The following is a 23,180-nucleotide window of genomic DNA, read 5'->3' as shown; positions in this document are numbered from 1 at the left end:
AGGCAAGGTTTATCTTATATTAGGCTATTATGTGTGGGCTATTTATTGGGCTTTTAGCCTCTTTTAATTTATTTGATGAGGAACAACTGAGCAGCAGAAAAGCTGTCATAGTCGATAAATAGTTTATTATTATAATTAGGTCATTAATACTATTACTTCACTACTGTTACTGTTATTACTATTATTATTATTCGGATGAGCCAATAATGTAAATCTGAGTCTGAAAAGTTGGCTACAAACAGTCTGCTGTAACCGCACTGCTGCTATTATTAATTGTTAACTTCCGGGAACTCTTTGAGGCTTCCATGAGCCGCCATTGTTGAAAAAAAAAAAAAAAATGGAACATTAGCGTCAACCAACTCTAGGTCCTACCTTTAGATTATGGCTCTGGTCAAAGCCACTTACAATTCGGTTGCCAAGGGCAGCCTGGATCTTCAAAAATCTACAGATACTCACATATGCGCCCTCACCCTTCAAACAGGTAGGCAATCTGCTGGAAAAGCCTAACTGTTAAAGCTAACGATAGACTGTTAACATTAACGTTATCCTTGTTTCATTTTAAGCCAAAGTTATGTTAGTCCAGAGAGGGCTGAAGCGGAGTGGTTAGCATTCTATCGGCTAACACTCCCAATTATCACCACTTTTGTTCGGAAATTCTAAAACAACGATGTTTTTTAACACTTCAAAATAACATTTGCTAAATGAACCTTACATTTTTCAGTAGCCATAGGTGTGTAGATTTGAACAAAAACTGGTTTGGTTCTTAACGGGAGCATTTACTGCCTGAAATATCCGATTTTGTTTACCATGCTCAGAGTTATAATGCTGGCCTGATAATGAGTGGGCCACCTGTTGACGCCGTTTCAACGGCACATGAACGGTTAGACAGAGAATTCTCGTCGTGAAATTAAAATTCCACTCGAGCTCCAAGCCGATGTGTACACGCAGCCTTACAACACTGTTTACAGCTCTTCGAGTCACGGTAAAATGTCATTTTAGGTACATAGCTAATTTAGATACACCTAGTGCTATGGTGTGGGTGCTTGCGTTTCTTTAGGATAAAGCGGACATACGAGACCGACGGTAATAGGGGGAGTTCCGATAACGTTAATATTTTTCCACCGTCCGTTAGTATCGGAACGGCTAGGGAAATTATTAATAGTCCTAAGTAGTATAAGTATATATACTCTTTTGATTCCGTGAGGGAAATTTGGTCTCTGCATTTTATCACAATCCGTGAATTAGTGAAACGCACTCAGCACACAGTGAACACACAGTGAGGTGAAGCACACACTAATCCCGGCTCGGGGAGCAGTGAGGGGTTAGGTGCCTTGCTCAAGGGCACTGCAGCCGTGCCTCGGGGTTCGAACCGCAAACCCTCCGGTTACAAGTCCGAAGCGCTAACCAGTAGGCCACGACTGCCCCATATGGGGTGGTTGACGTTTTAGGCCGAAAAAAAGTTTTTGAAAAATAATTCCGATATTAGGCATGGAAATCACTTAGTCCTGTTGTACTGACCCTTCCATTCCCAAAAATATGTATGGTCTTTTAGATTTTGCGTTGAAATTTATATTTATTCACTAATTAGTTGTGGTAGTGACTAAAATTGTCATATGGTGTGACATGGGGTATTATTTTAATGTGAGTTAATGTATTATAATCTTCATTAGGCTACTTCATCAAGATCTAGCATTTCCTTGTGCAAATGTATTACATTTTACAGTATATTTCTTCATCAATACACAGAGTAAGGCATATGTCCTCAATCTTTCAATAAACGTCATGTTCATTTTGACATAGCCTACATTGATATAAAAGAAAGAAAATGCTTGTGACTTTTGCTGACCCTATTTTCTATCTGTTCCATTGAGATTCGTATGATTTAGACCCCAAAAGCCTTTTTATTTTCATAATTTCTTGATGTCACACCACATGATAAATAACACCACATAACAATCTGTTATTATATGTATTTCACAAGCAACAAAAGACAGTTTAGGACAGGTATATCATGTAAATGTTCACTTTCAGAAATCACAACTATGTAAAACAGAATGCCACCAAAAGTATAGATCTTGGGTTCCCCGAGTTTTTCTCTTCTCAATGATGGGCTTCAATCTGAATGTTTGTAGTTCCCCTTAGAGTGTATTATCTTTATATCTGTTAAAAGACAAATTCAACAATTTATTCAGATAATTTAAAAACATATCCTGCATTATAATCAGATTAAATTGTTGCAATTACTTATAGTGCTAAAGACAACATTAATATTACTGTTTTCTTTAACACCAGAATTTATTTTCTCACACTACTGCTGATATTTAGAATGTCAATTATGTATCGTCTGTATCCAAGGCTGATCAAAAAAAGGCCATGTCATGTCAACCACCCATATGCATCTAGGGGGCAGATAGAGCAGGCAGAGGGGGTTCAATGTTCCATATGTGTTGTGCATGCATTACTTGAAAAGAACTAGCTCCAGTTATGTATGAACAGTGAAGGTAACAAACTCTTAAACATGTGAAAAACGTGAACTTGAACAATATTGAACAACTTGAAGCTACATCTATCAAGTGTGAACATGTTTAACAAAACATGGGAACTAAACGTGCATTACGAATATAATCAGTGGGAGCCCTGTGCTTGTTTCCCTGCAACAAGAAGGTTCCATCTGGGGGTGATGGAAGATAGTGACACCCTCAGTGTGTTTGAAATGTCCAGTCGATTGCGCAATTTGGTCTTAGTTGCAGTCATTGCCGAAAACCCGGCCTCGCATACAGTAGATAGGCCTACGTGGTGGGAAATGGTAACGTTTTCAGCGCTTTTACGGATATCTCGGGATATTCTGCTTTGGTTTTGATCCAAAAACCCGCCAGAGAGGTTTCCTCATACACACTCTTAAGACCACCGTCATTTTCAATTTCGATCAATTGCTCTTCCTCCTGCGCTGACAAGTTAGGCCTATTCGGGATATTGACAAATGGGTTTGCGGACCCACTCATTGGTTTGCCGTGGATCTTTGGAGGATGGGAAGTAACGCTCAAACTCATTTGAAAGCGCACCAGCTGCGAGAGAAAGGGCCCTGCCTCAGTCTCTCCCAAAACCCCCACTACTGTTTGGAACATATCAAATACACCCCGGTTCACTCGTCGTCCCCACAAATCAAGCTTGGCTTTAAATGCAGCGACTTTATCTGCCAGTTTAAAGACAGTCGTCATTCTCCCCTGGAGTGACAGGTTGAGGTCATTAAGCAACCCGAATATGTCACACAGGTAAGCGAGTTTTGACACCCAGTCCTCATCACTAAAATGTGCAGCTAACGGTGACTTTTTTTTTCTGTAAGAAATCTCTGCAGCGGCTCTCGCAACTCAAACACTCTGGCCAGTGACCTGCTAAAGATGCTTGTTTTTTGTTGCTCATTCTAGCAGTTTAGCTAACTTCGTGTGACACTACCGTTCGCCAAGAACTGATCAAGTGAAGTGAGCTGACCTGAGGCTGCGCAGCGCTGAAGGCAATATGTAAAGTGTTGAAGGCGGGACAGACAGACGTAAGAAAATAGACCTTGCAAAATGCAAACATGCGTGCAATCAAACAACTGCATATAGGCCTATGTCATGTAAAAACGTGACATTATTGCGAATTAAATTGAGTTTAGTTTATGCAGCACTTCTGCAGCACTTCCCCTGTGTGTTTGTGTGTGTGTGAGAGAGAGAGATTTGATTTGATTTGATTGGGATGATGGAAATGGGTCTGTGTAACTTGAAAAACTGGAAAATTGGTGGTTTTCGGTCTATCTAGTTCAGACCTAGCCTAGCCTACTGTCCAAATAACGTGGTTAGAATGACGTTTATTTTTTCTTTATTGCATTTTGCATTTCTCATTATCCATTCTAGTGGTTTTGTTATGCTATGCTGAAGCCCATAATGCTGTGCGCTGTGGTTGGGATTCATGGCTTTGTAATCAGTGTTCGAATTATACCGTAAGCTTCGGGGGGTTCAGTTCAAGCAGAGAATAGGCTTGTTCGACTTCATGCAGATCTGCTCAGATCTGACTTGATGTGATGCATGCTGGTTTGAACACAATGCATACTGGGATGGACGTAATGCATACTAGTTAGAAATCCTGTCCTGTCCTATATCCTGTTCATGTTAATTAGGAAGGACATTTAACCATAGCCATAAACCAAAATTCTGCGCAATATCTGCCGTGAGTCCCTATGCGTGAGATCACATGGACAGTCAGTCGCAATCGATTATTTAATAAATAAATTTGAGTTACGAATAATAATAAAAAGCTTCTACCTAATGTGCCTATTTTTTATAAACTGTAAAAGAAAATATGTGTTTTCCCGCTGTATTCTCCATAAAGACTAAAGTCAATTATGTGCTTATTTCCGGAATTGTCTGGAATTTAAGTATAAGTAAGTATATAATATATAAGTATATACTCTTTTGTAGCCTGGCCATTTGCCATCCCCTTGGTACGCTTCGCTTCTACAAGGGTCTGGGATCTCGGCTACTGACGAACGTTTGCAAGCTGGATGCGTGGACAAACTATAGAAGTTTGAAACGATTGGATCTGATTTCACCTAATCGCTAACGTTTGGCCGTGACGTATGTTATGCGCCAGCTCGATCGTGAAGTAAGCTACACTACAACGCTCAGAAATTGCCCACAACAATCATTTCCCACCAAAGCGAACAAGATGGATGTAAATGACCATGCCAGCTTTGCGATAAAAATGTAAGAGTTAGTGGAAGAATAGCAAATAACTATTCAACAGAAAGGTTGAAGATAACATATTGTAACGCCAATGAGAAGTTAAGAGACGGGGAGGCTGATATATCGTTCCAAACTCTGGTAGTTTATTTCCTATAGATGTACAGGCTAGTGCACGGTAACAGGAGGTGTCCACTACAAAACAACAAACTGATCGCTGATAAATCACGGTCTCAATCACTCGTCATTCACACTCATCGGCCAACAACACAACGCAACACAACTCACTCGCACATAATCCACATCTACTCTGACTAAACTTCGACGTCTTAGAACCCCCTATTCTATTCCCTCCCCTTAGCAATCGCTAACCTATCTATACCCCTAAATATTCCCTCCCAGACACCTCCTCCCAATCAAAACACATCAGAACTCATTGACACATTCCATGACACAGGAGGGACAGGGAGACACAAACACTCGCGCACACACACGCACACGCCGGGAACACAGGGGAAAGCCCAACATGGGGGCAAATAGCCTCGGCGATACAATATCATCACAATTGTCAAAGCTAGATGTGATCATCATTGAAAACACGCTACTTCATTCATACCTGGTCTGCCGCACATGCTGTAATTTAATATTACGGCTTATATTCGGCTATTGGCGCGGAGTTGAATCTACCGCTGCGAACGAGGCCAATGGCCGGAATCCCAGATGGAGTCGTGGAGGGAGATGAAAATCGAGCGGAAGTACGTAGGAAGGCAATTAAGGCCAGGCTAACTCTTTTGATCCTGTGAGGGAAATTTGGTCTCTGCATTCATCCCAATCCGTGAATTAGTGAAACACACTCAGCACACAGTGAACACACAGTGAGGTGAAGCACACACTAATCCCGGCACAGTGAGCTGCCTGCAACAACAGAGGCACTCGGGGAGCAGTGAGGGGTTAAACGTCCCACATACTCGACGCACCCAGCCGGTAGCGCGACAATGTGACGTCACAGAAGCGCCGTAACCATTTATACTCGCGCATGGTGGTTGCGACACTAGTTGCAATATTCTCCTGAACAGAGGTGTCGCTGTTGTGAAAAGATTAACGCTAACTACGTTACACAGCAGAAGAAGCTGCAGTAAGAAACACTAGTAGCTAGCTTCTGTGATGATGGTGCTTCAGACTTTGGTTGCTACTATTCACAACTACCACCATCATTATCATCTAGTTTCCAAGGTGTGCGCACAGGTAGATAGATAGATAGATAGATAGATAGATAGATAGATAGATAGATAGATAGATAGATGGATATATAGATAGATACTTAAGTCATACCGAGGGAAATTTTAATAATTTAAACAGTTTAGTTTGCTGGCTAGCTAGCTAGCAGCTGGCTGAGTTTGTGTAATTTCCTTAAGTGGAAAGAGATTTTGTTCAGGCCTTAATAGATATCCTTTGTTTGAAAATAAGTCGTTTCTATTCTTTCCTCTTAATTCCATGTGTTGCAACTCTCGCTGGTAACTTTGTTAACTTATCCAGCAAACTATTAAAAATTCACGACTGTAACAAAACACTGCAACTCTCACTTGCCCTCGAACTAGTCCATCTTCCTGTTTCCGCTTTGTCGCGCTCGTCTGAAAAAAAATGAGTGGTGCGCTACCTCGCACTACCTGGCTAAAATCCTGGCGTGCAAGCAAGATCATTTTGACGTCACATTGTCGCACTTCCGGTCAGGTGCGTCGAGTATGTAGAACGCTTTAGGTGCCTTGCTCAAGGGCACTTCAGCCGTGCCTACTGGTCGGGGTTCGAACTGGCAACCCTCCGGTTACAAGTCCGAAGCGTTAACCAGTAGGCCATGGCTGCCCCAAAATCGAGGACCACGTTGTGTGGACCGGGAGGACTCGGAGAATGCACTTCGAGGCTGCCGCGGGGCTTGGACGGAGCAGGGGGTGAGCCCTGCCCACCTCGCCGCCGCCGGCTCGGTCAGATGGGGCTTCTGAGCCTCGCAACAGAACGTTTCGGCTGTCACTTCCTGGACTTATTCGTGATCGCCCCTAGCGGAACTGCAACAGATTGCAGGTACAATGTTTAGTTTAGTTTATTTGACAAACCATTGAAATACATGTCGGTACAAATCATGCATTAAAACAGTGTCAAGGATGGCACAAAAAGTCATAGACTTCCATTGTGGTCCTTGATCTTAACATAGCACAACACAACACTTAAAACACATATGAGCAATTCCACGGAAAATGGACTTTTTGTCACATCCATAACTCCAGAGAAATGCCTTGGCATTTGTATGATGTGAATGATGACATTAATTTTTTGTGAATTTTTTTCTAATGTACGCAAAAATAGCAAATGCTCAAATTTCATGTAATCATTCACATCATACTATACCATCACATTTTATTGGCGTTATGGATGTTACAAAAAACATAATTATGACCGCCGCTAGCTAAGCGGTCATATAGGGATTGTCAAAGTCCGTCCCCCCCCACCCCCGCCACCCCCCCCCCCCCCCCACCCCCCCTGCGCTGGGCCCCCCGAAATCCAAAAAATGCAGTTTTTCCTAATTAACTACCTGAACCGTGGCACCGAGGATGAAGACATTTTTTTGGTATGTTGGTCTCAAGGGCCCACATCAACCTAGCCTATAATCACTCATTTGTGATTTGCACCCCCCCGGTAAAAAATGAAAATGCAATATCATTCTGCTTTAATCGCCCCTCTCTTCAGTTAAGATATTCAGAACTGCACCAAATTTTATGTGTATGATTAACCTGACATTCTCTGGGGGTATGCCAAGTTTCGTAGAATTTCATCCATGGTGGGGGTCTAAAAAAATTAAGTTATGTGTATATTTAGTGACTGTACACTCATTGGCCTGTAGATGGTGGTGCACACATATACACACGCACACACACACACAGGTACGCACATACCATCAGTATCGGCAATTACAACGGCCGATACATAATTACAAATTCAGTAGGATTAAAGGAAAACCAAATATTCATCATAATAATTTGGCTGCATTTCCAGTATTGGCGTCACATAGTCGTTTGTCCACCAGATGGCGCGTCGTTGCAGTGAGACGTAATTTTGTTGGAAGTTAATCTAAAGTGGGTTGGAAAGACACTACGCTTCCTACAATGACAAGACTGTAGTTTACCGCAGAGAACGTCTAATAAGGGTAGGATGATTTCTGCATGACATGTAATTCCCATTTCTTCTTGAAGCCGAAATAAATCTGTGAATGTTTATCGGACATGCTTGGTTTTTACTGCAGGTAGGCTACTAATCTTGAGTTATATCAATAGCCTAGAGTAGGTAAAATAATGTTACCGTTAGCATTGGTTGAGTGATGGAGGCCAATTTGATTATTGATGTATTTGTAGAAAACCATAAATGCGGTTATAGGCTACCACACTGTAAAAAAATATTAGTTGATTCAACTTAAAAACGTGTGTAACCTGGTTGCCTTGGAATTTTGAGTTAATTGAAAATAATACAATAAGTTAACTAAATGAGGCAAATAAGTTGTGTCAACTTGAGATGGCTAGTTGATCTGACAAATATGACCTGTTCCATCAACTAAGAAGTCATTGTTGACACAACATTCTATTTAGTGGATGCAACTTAAATTATGCATCATGTCAACTAACCTAGTTGAGTTGAGTCAACTAAAGTCGTCATTAACTTAACAACATAGAAGTCGTACTGACTAGTATTTTGAATTTGTATTGACCAAACATTTTACTTAATACAACAAGCTTTATGAAGTTGATCTAACTTTTCCACAAAAGTAACCTGGTTGCCTTGAAAATGTAAGTTTTCCTAACTCTTGCTTAAGTGAACATGACCCTTTGCTATGCATTGTTTTAACCAAACTGGTTTGTAATACAAAAATATATACGCAAACATGATGTACAAGTCAAGAAGACATTTATTAAGCATATTCAATGAGCAACAGATTATATGGGTAGATGACAAATAGCAGAATTCAGACTGTCCATGTGTCACACACTTATAAAAAATGGCAATGTTAAGAATTGATATGGAAATGTTGTAGGTCTGGTAGGTTCAAGTTCTGTCATATTAAATTTATTGGATTTTTATTTCACTTTTGACTTAAAATAATCATCCAAACATAAAAAATGTCATATGGTGTGACTGTCCACCATGTGTGCGAACTTCCTAAAAAGAGTGTATATCCATAAAAAGTCGACTACTGCAATGCCCTCCTGACAGGTCTCCCAGCCTGCGCAGTGAAACCACTTCAGATGATCCAGAACGCGGCGGCGCGCCTGGTCTACAACCAACCCAAAAGGGCACATGTTACCCCGCTGCTCATCCAGCTACACTGGCTACCTATGGCGGCCCGCATCAAATTCAAGTCTCTAACGCTTGCCTACAAAGTAGTCTCCGGTTCTGCTCCCACCTACTTGAATGCCCTCATACAGACTTACACTACCTCCAGACCGCTGCGCTCCTCTGACGAACGACGTCTAGCTCTACCACCGGTACGCTCAAGCCAATCCAAACTTTTCTCATCTGTTGTTCCTCGTTGGTGGAACACACTGCCAGTTCCTACAAGGACAGGGACATCCTTTTCCACTTTCAAAAAACTCCTGAAGACCCAGCTCTTTAGAGAACATCTACTCTCATAGCAACACTTACAACAAGTCTTACTGATCCTAGCACTCACCAGCCGTTTTAAACTGACAAGTAACTGTTAAAAACAGCACTCACCGACGCACTTATTCTTACTGTACTCTAATGTTTTTTTTAAACTGTCCTAAAATTGTGAGAATTGTTCTAAAAACTTACTGTTTACCATGTTGTTAGTCGCTTTGGTTAAAAAGCGTCAGCCAAATGTAATGTAATGTAATGTAATGTAATACTTTAAAGTTTTACCATGCATATAAAATAATTGGATGTTTTTTACAACCGCAGAAAGTTTTGATGTTTATGCATGCTGTCCAACTAAGTTATAATCAAATATATTTTGTCCATAAAATGGTTGTCATATGGCGTGACACTATATAGTATATTTTGACCGGGCATTCATTTGGACATTATTATTGGGAAGAGGACCCTGCTTAATCAGGAAGTAACAATAGAATGTCAGGAGTAATTGGCATGGTCAAGAGGCGAGTTCTGCTTTTTGGATTTTTATATAAAAAGCTTTGAATTGGACATCATCAATCGTGGCCAAATTTTAGTGTCTTATGGTGTGACATCAATTGCCTAAAAAGTAGCTATTTTCCACAAATATTCTTCATGAATTCTTAAAAAGCACTGCTGCCATGTGGTCAGTTGCATGCTAAATAATAGTTAGCTGTATTTAACTGTCTAGAAAATTAGCTTAACTGTCAAAATGTCATATAGTGTGACGCTGCATCATATGGTGTGACAGCTTTTTTCAAGTCACACTATATGACATTTCTGTCACACCCTATGACCAAATTGCATTTTTACATAAAAGTTCTTGTAAAAACATTATTTAAATTCAGATATTATATGTTTTTTGTTAAATCTGTGATAATTGGGAAAAAAATGTATCTGTACAATTCATATTTCTCATACTTTTTTCTTTTATGTTACCATGCCATGTAAGTTTAAAAAATAAATACTAAACTTTCATCTATTTTGCTGTTACACGCATACACCATTCATACAGTGACTTCAAAATTCATTGTTAATGATTTTATTGTCATTAAAAACCCTGTTTTGCTCTGACACATGGTGGAGTGGTGCAGTTCATCATATGGCGTGACACCATGTCATTTGGTGTGACATTAAATAATGTCACAAAAAAGACTTTATAATTGAAAAATCATTAAAACATCAATAGCACACAAAGGAAATGGTATCTGCAAGAACCTCAAGAATTTTGAGTGAGTTCTTACAAGAAATATTAGAATTAAGCTAAAATATCTGGTTACACTTAGGAGCATTCTCCACCTTGACAAAATAACTTGTTAAATTTTAGGTTTTTCTTCTAAATATTCACAAGGAAATGTTGCATATCAAAGCAAACGTGATTAAAATGTACAGTGACATAAATTAAAGTAGAAAAAAGTATCTAATTTTCATTTTATTTCAAATTATTTTCACGTCACACCATATGACAATTTTAGGCACTAACATGACAAATTGACATATAAATATATATTTCACTTTTCTTTTTGAAAAAAAAAAATATATTAGTCAAGTTTAGAGATACAGCAACACATATAAACACTTTTTAGGGATGATATTTGAAGTTTTTTTAAATTCCTTTTTTCAGGCTTATTTGTCATCCACCCATATACAAAGATTTGTTGCTTGACAAATCCACAAGTGTGGTTGTGTGAGTGAGTGTGAGTGTGTGAATGTTTGACCCATCGACAAAATTTCTGTGCCCACCACTCTAGTTCATCCAAAACAAACCAGAAAAGGGACTCAGTAAAAGTCAGGTGTCTGTGAAAAGAGAAAGAAAGCATATGTTACAATTGACCCTGTCCATGAATGTAATTAACTCAGCTTGTGTGACAAATAAAAGCAAACCCACAATAGCAGCCTAGAAGTCAGGTGCAATAGTTAGAAGTAATGGAGATATGTATTACAGTTGTGCTCATAAGTTAACATAACCTTAGCATACACATACATTTAAAAATCATCTGATCTTAATGTCCTAATTAAAAAAAATGAGGAAAAATCAAACCTTTAAGGAACACTTATTTATTTACGATACATTATTCATTCACAAAGAAAATTGTTGTACTTAAAGGCTGGATTTTTCCTCATTTTTTTTAAATTAAGGCATTAAGATCAATTTCCAAAAGTATCATACCTAATTGCAACACTGTCTGCAGAAGCTCTTTCCTTCTTGCTTAAACCACCTTTCTGATGCCTAACATAGATCCTCCCCCATCTGACGTGCAGTGCCAGCCTCTGGCTCCAGGCTGGGACTTGCTGGATGGCACCTAAAAAAATAAAACAGCAATTGCTATACATTATGTTATTGTTGATTAAGATATAAATCAAAGCATTACAAAATAAGTTGGTAAGTCAATCAGGTGTACAAACAAAAATGATAATTACCTTATGAAGGCACCCTTGCCACCATCACCATCAATGTTAATTCTTGATTTGTGACTTTATTTGTGAGGGTCAGTTTCTGTCAATAGAAAAGATTTTTAGAAGATTTAACAAAATTATGATTATGCTCAGTTTGGCATATATTCAACATATTATTTACATTACCACCAACATAATGGTAAACATGGCTAAACTTCATGTGATGTAGTCGCCTACCGTAGATTACCTTTGGACATATTGCATTTGCATAGATAGCATTGCTAGGTAGGCAATGTTAGCCAACGTTTACAGTAGCCTATAGGCTATATATTTATTCATGATGCAGCCTTCTCAGCTCGTCTTAGCGGCACGGCAAGTGGCAAATAGTAGGAACAAACTCAGCGGAGAAAGATATCAGTAGATACTTCTGATTTGTATAGTGTTTTGTTCACTTGGATTTTGGAAATGTTACAGAGAAATATGTTAGCCCTTCTGCCTTCAGACCATATACAGTAGTTGCATCATAGGTCCTCTTGTATCAGACAAAAACGATGACTGGCTAACCACTTTAAACAACTTTAGCAAAGTCCTTGGCTGCATGTTGTGAGCAACAGGCAAATGCAAGATACAATTGCAGTCCAATGAGATGCAACTTTATTCTCTGCGATCATGGCAATGTTAGACGATGTCGTTGGTGGAACAAATATAAGTTCGCCAACCTTGACTTGCCTTGTCTCCTTCAGCTGCGACGTGTACCGATGTATGAACAAGACAGTAGGCTATAAATAAATATCGGGGTAAGTTACAGCTGACAATAATGACGGATCTTTACTTAATGGTATTGAGTTTATTAGATATGGGTCCATACGTTTATCTACTTATATTGACGAGATGACGCCGTAAGCTATGTGCTCTGCTCAGCTCAAATCTACGGGCTACAGGCGATTGTCACATAGAATAGTCTATAGAACTGGAATGTCATATCAACAATATGGCCGTGGCGGTGTTTGCGAATAAGCCCTATTATAAAAAGCTACAATAATGATGATTCGTTTCTGTATTAATGCATTACATTGCACATTTGTCAAACAAATTAGAGTGTGCACAGTGACATAGCCCTCACTGAAAACACACAAACACTTACAGCATGTTGAGGACAGCAGCCATGGCTTCCAGACATAGTCAAGTAGCATGTTGTAGTAGCGGGACAGACCGACTTTGCCCTGGTCTGTTGATGAAGCCCACTACAGTCATAACAACAAACAGACACATGAAAAAAGGGGATAAACTAAACACAGTAACAGACACAAATGCACAGATGCACAGATATTATAATGTTATTTGCTATTCTACGTGTGTGTGTGTGTGTGTGTGTGTCTGTCTGTCTGTCTCTACCTGGTGAGTGAACTCTCTTGCGGGATTGGAACTTCTTTTGTATGGAAGTGGCACACATTTGGAATATTCCAGAATGCACTCAGTGTTCTCAGGGAAGCAGTCCTCACAACTCACTGCCTGCAAACAGGGAACAGAGGGAAATTAAAATTAATAAATTGCAAAATACACATAACATGAAAAGACCATCACTGAAGCACTACTGCCCTCACATGCATCTTAAATGAACACATGCCTTGGCACAAGTCAGGTACAACCAAATAAGGGCTATGAAATGAAGAACATTTTGCCTAATGCTACCCATACATCAGAATACTTTGACAAGATTTGGGAAAGATTGGCGTTTTTTAACTAATGCCCCCCATTCAAGCTTTACTAAAAAGACTACAATCTTTCAATAATCTTACCCAAATCTAGTCAAGTCTTCTGGTGTAAGGATGGCTTAATATAACACTATAGGTTACCCTTCACAAACTAAAGATCCTTTGACTTGTCGGCATCATATTGAGGTAGTTGCTACTGTAGGTCAACAACCTGTTCACGTTAGCCTACGTTAGTGGCTGCTAATGACCATGCAGGCTAAGTTATAGGTTAGCTAACGTACTCGTGCCTGATAGCCTTGGCCATTTCATTCAAACTAAAACTTTACATCCAACATTAACAGCTAACGTTAGTGATGTTATCGATAGCTCGCTAGCTAGCAAACGTTAGCTAATTCCAGAGAATGTCGTAGACGGGCTCTGCTAATTCTAACATGACGGTTAACAAACGGTTTTGGTTAACATTAATGCTACAATATAAAAACAGTATTTTCCTAATTAATTCCAGTTTTCAATTGGCATACAAAAGTACTGTAGTTCTTACCTTGGATATGATGACTGCAGAGTTTGTACAGCTTGCTGTCAGATGCATGACAGAAAAGTGATTGTTGAAGTCACCACCAGTGGCAGGAGTTGGTTGAAAACAAAAGAAAGGTTCACCCTCACGAAAAATTACTTCGAGGTGCGGTTAGGTGTCTGCGCATGCGCCATTTACGTGACGCAGCGTGAAACGGAGGTGACTAGTGGATACGACAAGAAAAAATAAGTTGTACCAGAGAATGTACCAATTGTGTCATTGGTTTTCACCACTAAAACCCAAATATATAAGTTATCTGAACAACAGATTTAAATTTAAGTCTACTTGGCTAAATATTACAAGTTAACATAACTAAAAGGGAAAATATTGTTTTACAGTGCAAGAAAATTGATAACAGCACTAATTGCATCTTTCGACTGTCATCTCATTTGCTTATAACCATAACCTAGGCTACTAACAGGAGCTATGTGAGTTAGCTACAACACGTTTGCTACGTGATGGTTTTCTAATGGAAAATATAGGCTACCTGAAAGATAACCTGTCTATGATGCATCCTAAACACCGGGCTGGGACATTTAGCTCAAAGTCTCAAAAAGCATCTGAGTCAACGTTCATTCCCCAAACACCCACACTTCAATCCTCTATTTTCAAAGGTGATTCAAGTAAGGAAGAGCATGGCTCAAAGTAAAGTAACTAGGACTGAAACTACATAAATTCGTCAAAGTGAATAATTTGTGTCAACTCGCCGCAATGTAGATTTATTAACGCACCCGTGATCTACATCTCCATTTAAACCAAATGTTTTAGAGCACACGTTGAGAGAAGTATCCAGGGCAGGGCTGTACCTACACATATTTGTTGCACATGCTACAAAAATCATTCTTTGCGATGGATGATTTAGTACCAATGTTACACCGGTCCAATACAGTTTTGCCTGGCTATACTGTGAGACTGAGACGTTTTTTGTTTGTTCGAAGTGCGTGTTTAGCAGTGTTGAAATGTAACGGAGTACAAATACTTTGTTACTGTACTTAAGTAGAAATTTCACGTATCTGTACTTTACTTCGCTATTTAAATGTATGTCAACTTTCACTTTTACTCCACTACATTTCCTAGATAAAATGTATACTTTTACTCCGTTATATTTCCACTAAGCATCTTCGTTACTCGTTACTAAAACATAAAATTAGAAGAAATGTGTGCGACTGCAATAAGGGAGGTTTGGCAAATCACTGCTCATAGATTTGCACGCTCCGCACGCTGCACGCTCTATTTCAGCACTTGTTTGTTGCTAAAGGAGGAGGACGCACAACTGAAACCGCCATGGAAGCACGAGCACCTACTGGAGGATGTCCCGTTATCATAGACGACCACCCCGACGATAGTGGTGAACTCGGTGAACAGGGTAGTGGTGAAGAGAACGTCATTCACCCGTGGCCATATTTGCAAGAAATGTTTCTGTACATTGGCAGCTTTCTGTGCAGCTACCTGCCTCAGCGGCCTGTGAAAGGCTATTTAGCATCACAGGACTTGTCTTCAGTCCAAGAAGAGTAAGACTGAATCTGGGGTGGGTAATCGGGAGAATCGGGAGAATTCCCAGTGGGCCGCATCACTTTTGGGCAGGTCAAGGAAAAAATATTGACATTTGTCACGTTAGTCTATCTTTTCATAAAGTAGGACACGTTCCGCATTCTGTGCATGACACAAATGCAATGCCTCTGCATGGGTTGTAGAAAAAGTGTGGTCTGCACACTGCAACTGCTCCAAAATATAAACTTTATTAATTTAAAAGCAACGTTTCGATCCCCTTGGCTCTTCGTCAGGCATGTGGGTAACAGGAAGAGTGTGGCGTATATCACATGACCATTCATTCAGCACCCGCCTAGGCAGGGCACCCAAGGGTGCCAATCATCATGACTGACAGGCAGCTCGGCCTATGTGTCAATAATAAAGAAAAAAGCTGTATCAATCAAATATTGTATCAATCAGCATAGGCCTATGTGCAAAGTCATAATGGCAAAGACTAATATATAGATACAAATATACACATACACACATACATACGGGTCAATGACAAATAAGCCTTCAAAAAGTATATATTTTTAAAAATCTGTAAAAATGGACAGAATACATTTATTATGACCGCCGCGCAGCGATGCGGCGGTCATATAGGTTTAGTCAGATTTTTTTTTTTTTTTTTTCTTTTTCGCATGCCCAAATTTCCGTCAATGATTCCCGGGACACTGAAAGACCGGGGTACACGAAACTTGGTGGGCATGTAACCCCACATGGATAGCATGGAACCATCGTTTTTCGTTTTGATCTGTAGCCCCCCCGCTGGACTGGACCCCCCGAAAGGAGGGTAGGGCAGACACAGTTTTCTGTGAATATCTCGAAAACCGTAGGGTTTAGGAGGACCATTATTTTTTTGTATGTTGATCTCAAGGGGCCATGTCAACCCATTCCATAACCACTCATTTCATGTATAGCGCCACCTAGTTAAACACAAAAAAGTAAAAATGAGGTGTTGTAATTGAAGGTATCTGTGACCTAACATAGTCAAAACTGCACGAAATTGGAAGTGTAGGATCATTATGACACCCTCTGTATGCACGCCAAGTTTTGTGGAATTCCGTTCATGGGGGGCCACACAATAAATTAATTTATGTTACTATACACCAACTGGCCTGTAGGTGGCCGGAGACAGTTTTCTGTGAATATCTCGAGAACCGTAGGGCCTAGGAGGTCCACCTTTTTTATGTATGTTGGTCTTAAGGGGGCATGTTAACCCATCCCATTACCACTTATTTCATGTATAGCGCCACCTAGTTAAAAATTAAAAAGCAAAAAATTAGGTGTTTTCATCACAATATCTCTGGCTGACAAGGTCAAAACTGCACGAAATTAAAAGTGTAGGATCATTATGACACCCTCCGAATGCATGCCAAGTTTTGTGTACTTTCGTTCATGGGGGGCCTTACAATAAAATAATTTATGTGTACATTTAGTGACGTACACCAACAAGGATTCCCGGGACACTGAAAGACCGGGGTACACAAAACTTGGTGGGCATGTACCCCCACATGGATAGCATGGAACCGTCATTCTTCGTTTTGATCTGTAGCCCCCCCCCCCCCCGCTGGACTGGACCCCCCGAAAGGAGGGTAGGGCAGACACAGTTCTCTGTGAATATCTTGAGAACTGTAGGGCCTAGGATGACCAATTTTTTCCGTATGTTTGCCTCCAGGGGTCATGTTAACCCATTCCATGTGCACACATGTGCATAAACAGATACACACGCACACACATACATTTACAGTAATCATACGTATGACACATACTCACACAGTAGACATATGTACGCATGCATGCACATGCACACACACACACACACACACACACACACACATAAACATAAATTTGTACACGCACACATGCACACAATTCAAGAATTTTTCCCGTCATCTACTCCCTGAATTTTTGGTCATTGATACCCGGGACACTGAACCACCGGGGTACATGAAATTTGGTGGGTATGTAGCCCCACTAGACTTTTACGGAAAAATTTCATTTCGACCACCACCAACCCCCCCCCGTGCTGGGCCCCCTGAACCGCAAAAAAAAAACAGTTTTTCCTAAATAACTACCTGAACCGTGGCACTGAGGATGAAGAATCTTTTATGGTATGTTGGTCTCAAGGGCCCACATCAACCTGGCTCATAATCACTCATTTGTGATTTGCACCCCCACCCCCCGGTAAAAAATGAAAATGCAATATTATTCTGCTTTAATCGCCCCTATCTTCAGTTAAGATGTTCAAAACTGCACCAAATGTTATGTGTATGATTGACCTGGCATTCTCCGGGGGTATGCCAAGTTTCGTAGAATTTCATCCATGGGGGGGGTCTAAAAAAATTAGGTTATGTGTACATTTAGTGACTGTACACTCATTGGCCTGTAAATGGCGGTGTACACATATACACATGCACACACACAGGCACCCACATACTATCGGTATTAGAACGGCCGATACATAATTACAAATTCAGTAGGATTAAAAGAAAGCCAAAATAAATATTCATCATCATCATCATGGCTGCATTTTCAGTATTGGCGAGAAGTAGTCGTTTGTCCACTAGATGGCGCATCGTTGCAGTGAGACGTAATTTTGTTGGAAGTTAAAAGTGGGTTGGAAAAAACAATGGACGCTTCATACAAGGACTGTAATTTACCGCAGCGAACATCTAATAAGGATAGGACGATGTTCACATGAAGTGTAATTCCCATTTCTTCTTGAAGCCGAAATAAATCTGAGGATGTTTATCGGACATGCTTGGTTTTCACTGCAGGTACGTTAATCTTGTAATATCAATAAGGACCTAGGTAATGTTACCGTTAGCGTTGGTTGAGTGATGGAGGCATTTGATTTATTGCATTTGTAGAAAACTATAAATGCGGTTATACCAAGCAAATGTATAGCAGCACTGTTTGTATCTTTCGACTGTCATTTATTGCACGTGCTACAAAATCATTCTGTGCAATGGAAGATTTACCAACGTTACACCGGTCTGATACAGTTTTGCCTATACATGCGTGAGACTGAGACGCCTGTTTATTTTGTTTTAAGTGCGTGCAGGGTGTGAGAAGGGAATCGATGTGCTTTGATTACAGCTTGGTAGTTGTAGTCTGTGAAATTAAAAAGCACGTGTGTGTGAAGTATCCAAACAATGACACCTTCATTTCATTATGGCTGCTTTAGCAAAACACCTTAAGCTACTGTGTAGTGGGTCCCATTTAGAAGTGGCTACTTCATTCGCGCTTTCCTTGACTCATGGAGCTGCGTGAATGTTATTACAACTTTTCGCCACGATATGACAGTTTAAGTCCGCTTGATATTGTAAGGCGTAAGCCATTGGTTTCCAAAGGAGATTTTATTTGTGTCGCCAGCATAGCCTATTGACCATTTATGTTGTAAATAGGCCTACCTTATAATCCTACCTGTAGCTTAGGGAAGCTAAAAGCTTTCTATTAGGATCTAGTTTGTTAGTTACCGTTTTGTCATAACTCCCTGATGCATTTTTGCATTTAGAATAGCCAGAGCGTGTATATCTCAATCGGAAAATTAAACAATATCGGGTGCCTATGGACTAGGCTGGGTGAACCCAGCCAGATCTGCCCGCTATTTATTTTTTGATTTCTTAAAAGATTGAGCTTGTTCTGATGAAAGCCAGACTAGCCATGGACCTCAGTTAAACAATGCAAGGGAACATGAATCAGGCTATATTTGCACTAACAATAACGGACAAAAGCTCTTCAACTTTGGCCCGTTAAAATGTGTATGAACAGTCTCTAGCGACGCATTTCATCAAGGCCCATTTGGACATGTCAGTTATTTACACCACTGGTTAGATGTAAAACAGCATTTCGTTTCAGACTAGGCTACTGTTACTTAATTTGTGCATTAACAATAACGTTTCAGACTACTGTTACTTAATTTGTGCATTGACAATAAAGTATTACATGAACTAAAGATGACTAAAATCTTATGTAGAAGAAGAAACATTCACAAAAAATCCATCCATCCAAAAATGACCTTTGTTTTTGATAGCTGTTGAAAACGGCATGGAACTGACAGATATGTTTTTGTTTAAAAATACATAAAAAATAAATAAATAAATAACATTATGCTGATACCTTTTGCTTTTCCCAAATACAATGTAGCCTACAGGTGTAAGTGACCTTTCATCAATCCAGTTGCAATGGATGAACTGTGATGAACTGCCCTACTTGTGATTTTAAAGGTTTTATAACAATGCTACATCTTCTTTGGCTATTCTACAATCTATTCACCTTTTCAGCACCAGTAGGCTACTTTCTGTGCAGCCGCACACACACACTCAGGCATGCCAAACAAGCATACACAAAAGTTTCAAGAGTGGGGGATGGAGTAAAATATGGAGACAAATTGAAGTGTGATTTATTTTCGCGGAACGGATGTACAGGACTGAGCGGCGGTCATATTTTGTACCGCTATGCGGTACATCTAGTTTGAAGTTGGAAGAGTGTGTTTAAACAAGTCTTAATGGTTGCACAACATTTACAAGGTTTAAATAGAGTTTTAGACTGTATTTGCAATTTCACCAGCAAAAAAATGTCAGGTGGTACAACCGAAAAAAAACTCACTTCCTTTTTTTTTTTCCTAAGTAAATATTTTAGTAAGTATACCTGAAAGTGTCTACAGTGCCCAACACATTATTATTTTGTAGTTGAGCTGGGTATTAAAAGTAACTTATGGATTCTTTATTGTAGGGGGGCAGGTATTTTGGATTTCCAACATCAAACTTTAGATTTAAAATGTGAATAAATACTCTAAAATTTTTTTAAAAAAGTATATTGTTGCATAGAATGATTATTTACATCACAATTTCCAAACATACTTCAATCTCCCATTTCTTGGTTTAAATTAGTATTTTACCTGGTTGCACCACCTGACGATGCGGTTGCGCCGTCTGACAAGATTCATAATAACAACACATATGTTGAATAATTTCATTTTTATTTCACAGAATAAAACAATCTCAGGTGTCTTGGGTCTATTCAAGTATTAATTGGTAAAGATAACAACTTGTTATCATTCTATTTAAAGAAACTAAACAGATCAGAAACAACATTACATGGCAAAATATCACTTCATATTCATTAGAAACTGAATAGGCTTGAATGAAGCACTAATTGGTACAGATAAAAACTGGTTATTCCATTTAAGTAAACTGTACTAAACTGATCAGAAAGAACACTGTTTGAGCAACATTACATAACAAAATGACACATCATATTCATTATAAAGTGAACAGGCTCCAATGAATGGAATTGATTCATGTTAGGCGGGCCTACTAAAGCAGTCCCAGTCGGCATTGGTATGACGCGTGTGCCTTGAATTAAGTGGCTCTGGTTCGGATATTACTTTTATAACATCAGTGTGGTAATATAAGGTAACATCTGCAGGATGGGGCCAAGTGAAAGCGTTCTTGGAGCCAAACTGCTGCATGCAGCTGACCTCTAGCTCTTCATCAAACACCTGAAGAACCTGCCCCACAAATGGCTGTTCCTCATACCTTACCAAGACAAATTTTCCAGTAAGACCCTGTTGAACATTTACACTTGCCTCGGCACTGCTCGCTGGAAAGCTTATCATGGTGGGTTTGTAGCATTGGCAGATGTCAGGCCTGCTACAGAAACAGGACAGCTCTCGATGTAGAATTGTCCCTGGTTCAGTTGACAGGGTCTGGTGTATGCCCATAGTTCCCTTTACCAGGGGCACAACTTCAGGGACAGACTCATCATACTTCCTGATGTCCTCCTCACACACCCAGAAAAACTTAATTGCACTTGATTCCTGTCTCTCCTTCAAAAATTGGTAGAACTCCTCTGGGGTTTGAATGTCTACTCCCATGTTGACAGAAGAGTCAGCCATCCTTTTAACAGCACCCCCAACCCCGTCTGGTGCACCTTTCCCGTGAGACTTCTCAGAAAAGTTCCAAGTGACCTGCTTGAATCCTGATAGGAAGGGGATGGTGCTCAGCAGGTAAAAGTTCTTTTTATTACGGTACTGGGTGACCGGTCCATCGCTCATCACATGGAGAGTAGTAGGACGTGGGTTGCGATTGTCCATAATATCTTTAATCACAGGCTCAAGGTGGGCCCACACAGCTCTCTCATCGTGCCGGAGGGACCCAGAGATAGTGGCAAAGGATTGCACTCCACCTGAGGAGTAGGCAACACAGGAGTGTACAGTGGCCTGCCTTCTGTTTCCTCCAAAGTGGAAAGCCTGCACTTCCCTGTTGAGTTTGCACCCGAAATTTTCTGCAAAATCAACATGCACAACTATCTCATCATCTCTAAGGCTGTCTTTTAATGCCCTGCACTCTTTGGCCTGGTGGAGCCAATTAAAATGGTGCTTTGCAAGACCATCAAGCTTTCGGTTGAAAAGCTCCAACATTTCAGATGATGTACCATGTTGTGTCTCTTTCACAAAGTTCATGAATGTCCTTTGCTCCTCTGTGACCGGTTTTCTCACCCACTGAGACCACACCATCATCTCCTCTGTCTGGGGTTGTGAAACTTCAACCTCAGTATAGCAGCATTTTGCACAGATTCTATACAGGCCTTGTTTTCTGGATCACATACAATTGCAGACAACAGCTCAGAAACACTAGATGTTTTCAGAAGACCTTTCTGCTGCAGTTTTTCAGACAACAGTTTCACATTTTCATGGTCCATGCAGGCACATGTATTCCTGTCAGATGCTTTTGGCTGAGTCACATAGAAAGGACAACATCTGACGAATTGTCTGTAAGAGAGCATGCGGGACTTCTCCATTTCAGAATTATATGAGATATGGAGTTCCGCTAGGGGTTTAACAAGAACACGGCGTTGCTGTTTGTTTTTGTTCTTTGTCACTGTATCTTTTTTCCCTGGCAGCAAACGACTGTTCTCATCACGACAGAGGAACTCCACAACTGTTTCTTTCCTTTGTAGAGCCAGTTTTTTTGCACCCCTTTTTGTAGATTTAACATTTTCCTGACTCCTAGCTCTGTTCTGTCTTAATCTTTCTAGGCGTTTTCTAAATTTTTCTGTTTCTTGTCTGGCAGCCTCCATTTCCCTTTTCATCTTGTTCATATCACGGAGAGCTGCTTGCTCTCATTGGTGTGGAAGATGCTCTTGGTTGCTGATCATCTAAACTGTTCTCTGCATGAATGTTAGGGGGGTCAGGCTGAAGTTGTGCTATTGGTGGGGGATCCACTGACTCGGGTGTTACTGCTATGGGAGTTGTATCCAGTGACTCTGGTGTAAAATTCAAGATTTCCTCCATAGCCCTTTTCCTTTCCCTGTTCTTTCTCTGATCTTCCTTCCACTGTTTTCTCACTTTATCCTGTTCTGCTCTAGACAGCTGGCTGATTGGAGGCTTCACACATTTTCCCTCTCTCTTCCTCTTTTGATAACTATAAAAACAAATACTAAGGTTAACTGAAATGTTCTAATGTTAAGTCTGACTGACTGCTGTACAAAATAACAACTACACAAAAACTGGCTTATCTACATGTATTACCTTTCTTTCCTTCTTGCAAGATATCTTTCTCTTGC

The 23,180-nt window shown here is 40.1% G+C and overlaps 1 protein-coding gene and 2 long non-coding RNA genes across 3 annotated transcripts in view; 1 reads left to right on the top strand and 2 right to left on the bottom strand.

The window, feature by feature from the left end:
• The first annotated feature begins 328 nt into the window (after positions 1-328).
• The window catches only part of LOC121712364 (receptor-type tyrosine-protein phosphatase gamma-like), a 66,759-nt gene continuing 43,907 nt past the window's right edge, over positions 329-23,180 (top strand). Inside the window, exon 1 of the mRNA XM_042096617.1 lies at positions 329-481. The gene's annotated coding sequence lies outside the window, so the exon portion shown is untranslated. The remainder of the gene's footprint in view (positions 482-23,180) is intronic.
• On the bottom strand, positions 11,043-11,879 carry LOC121712373. Its single transcript, XR_006032593.1, has 3 exons — positions 11,811-11,879; positions 11,560-11,692; positions 11,043-11,186 (listed from the first exon to the last, which is right to left on the bottom strand). It is a non-coding gene; the product is annotated as an uncharacterized LOC121712373 (long non-coding RNA).
• Positions 12,796-14,100, bottom strand: LOC121712374. The gene is made up of 3 exons (XR_006032594.1): positions 14,043-14,100; positions 13,182-13,298; positions 12,796-13,030 (listed from the first exon to the last, which is right to left on the bottom strand). It is a non-coding gene; the product is annotated as an uncharacterized LOC121712374 (long non-coding RNA).

Source organism: Alosa sapidissima, chromosome 6 (assembly GCF_018492685.1).
Source record: "Alosa sapidissima isolate fAloSap1 chromosome 6, fAloSap1.pri, whole genome shotgun sequence".
Lineage (NCBI taxonomy): Eukaryota > Metazoa > Chordata > Actinopteri > Clupeiformes > Clupeidae > Alosa > Alosa sapidissima.
Note: the sequence above shows the minus strand (reverse complement) of the source record. Positions and strands in the feature narration are given on the sequence as shown.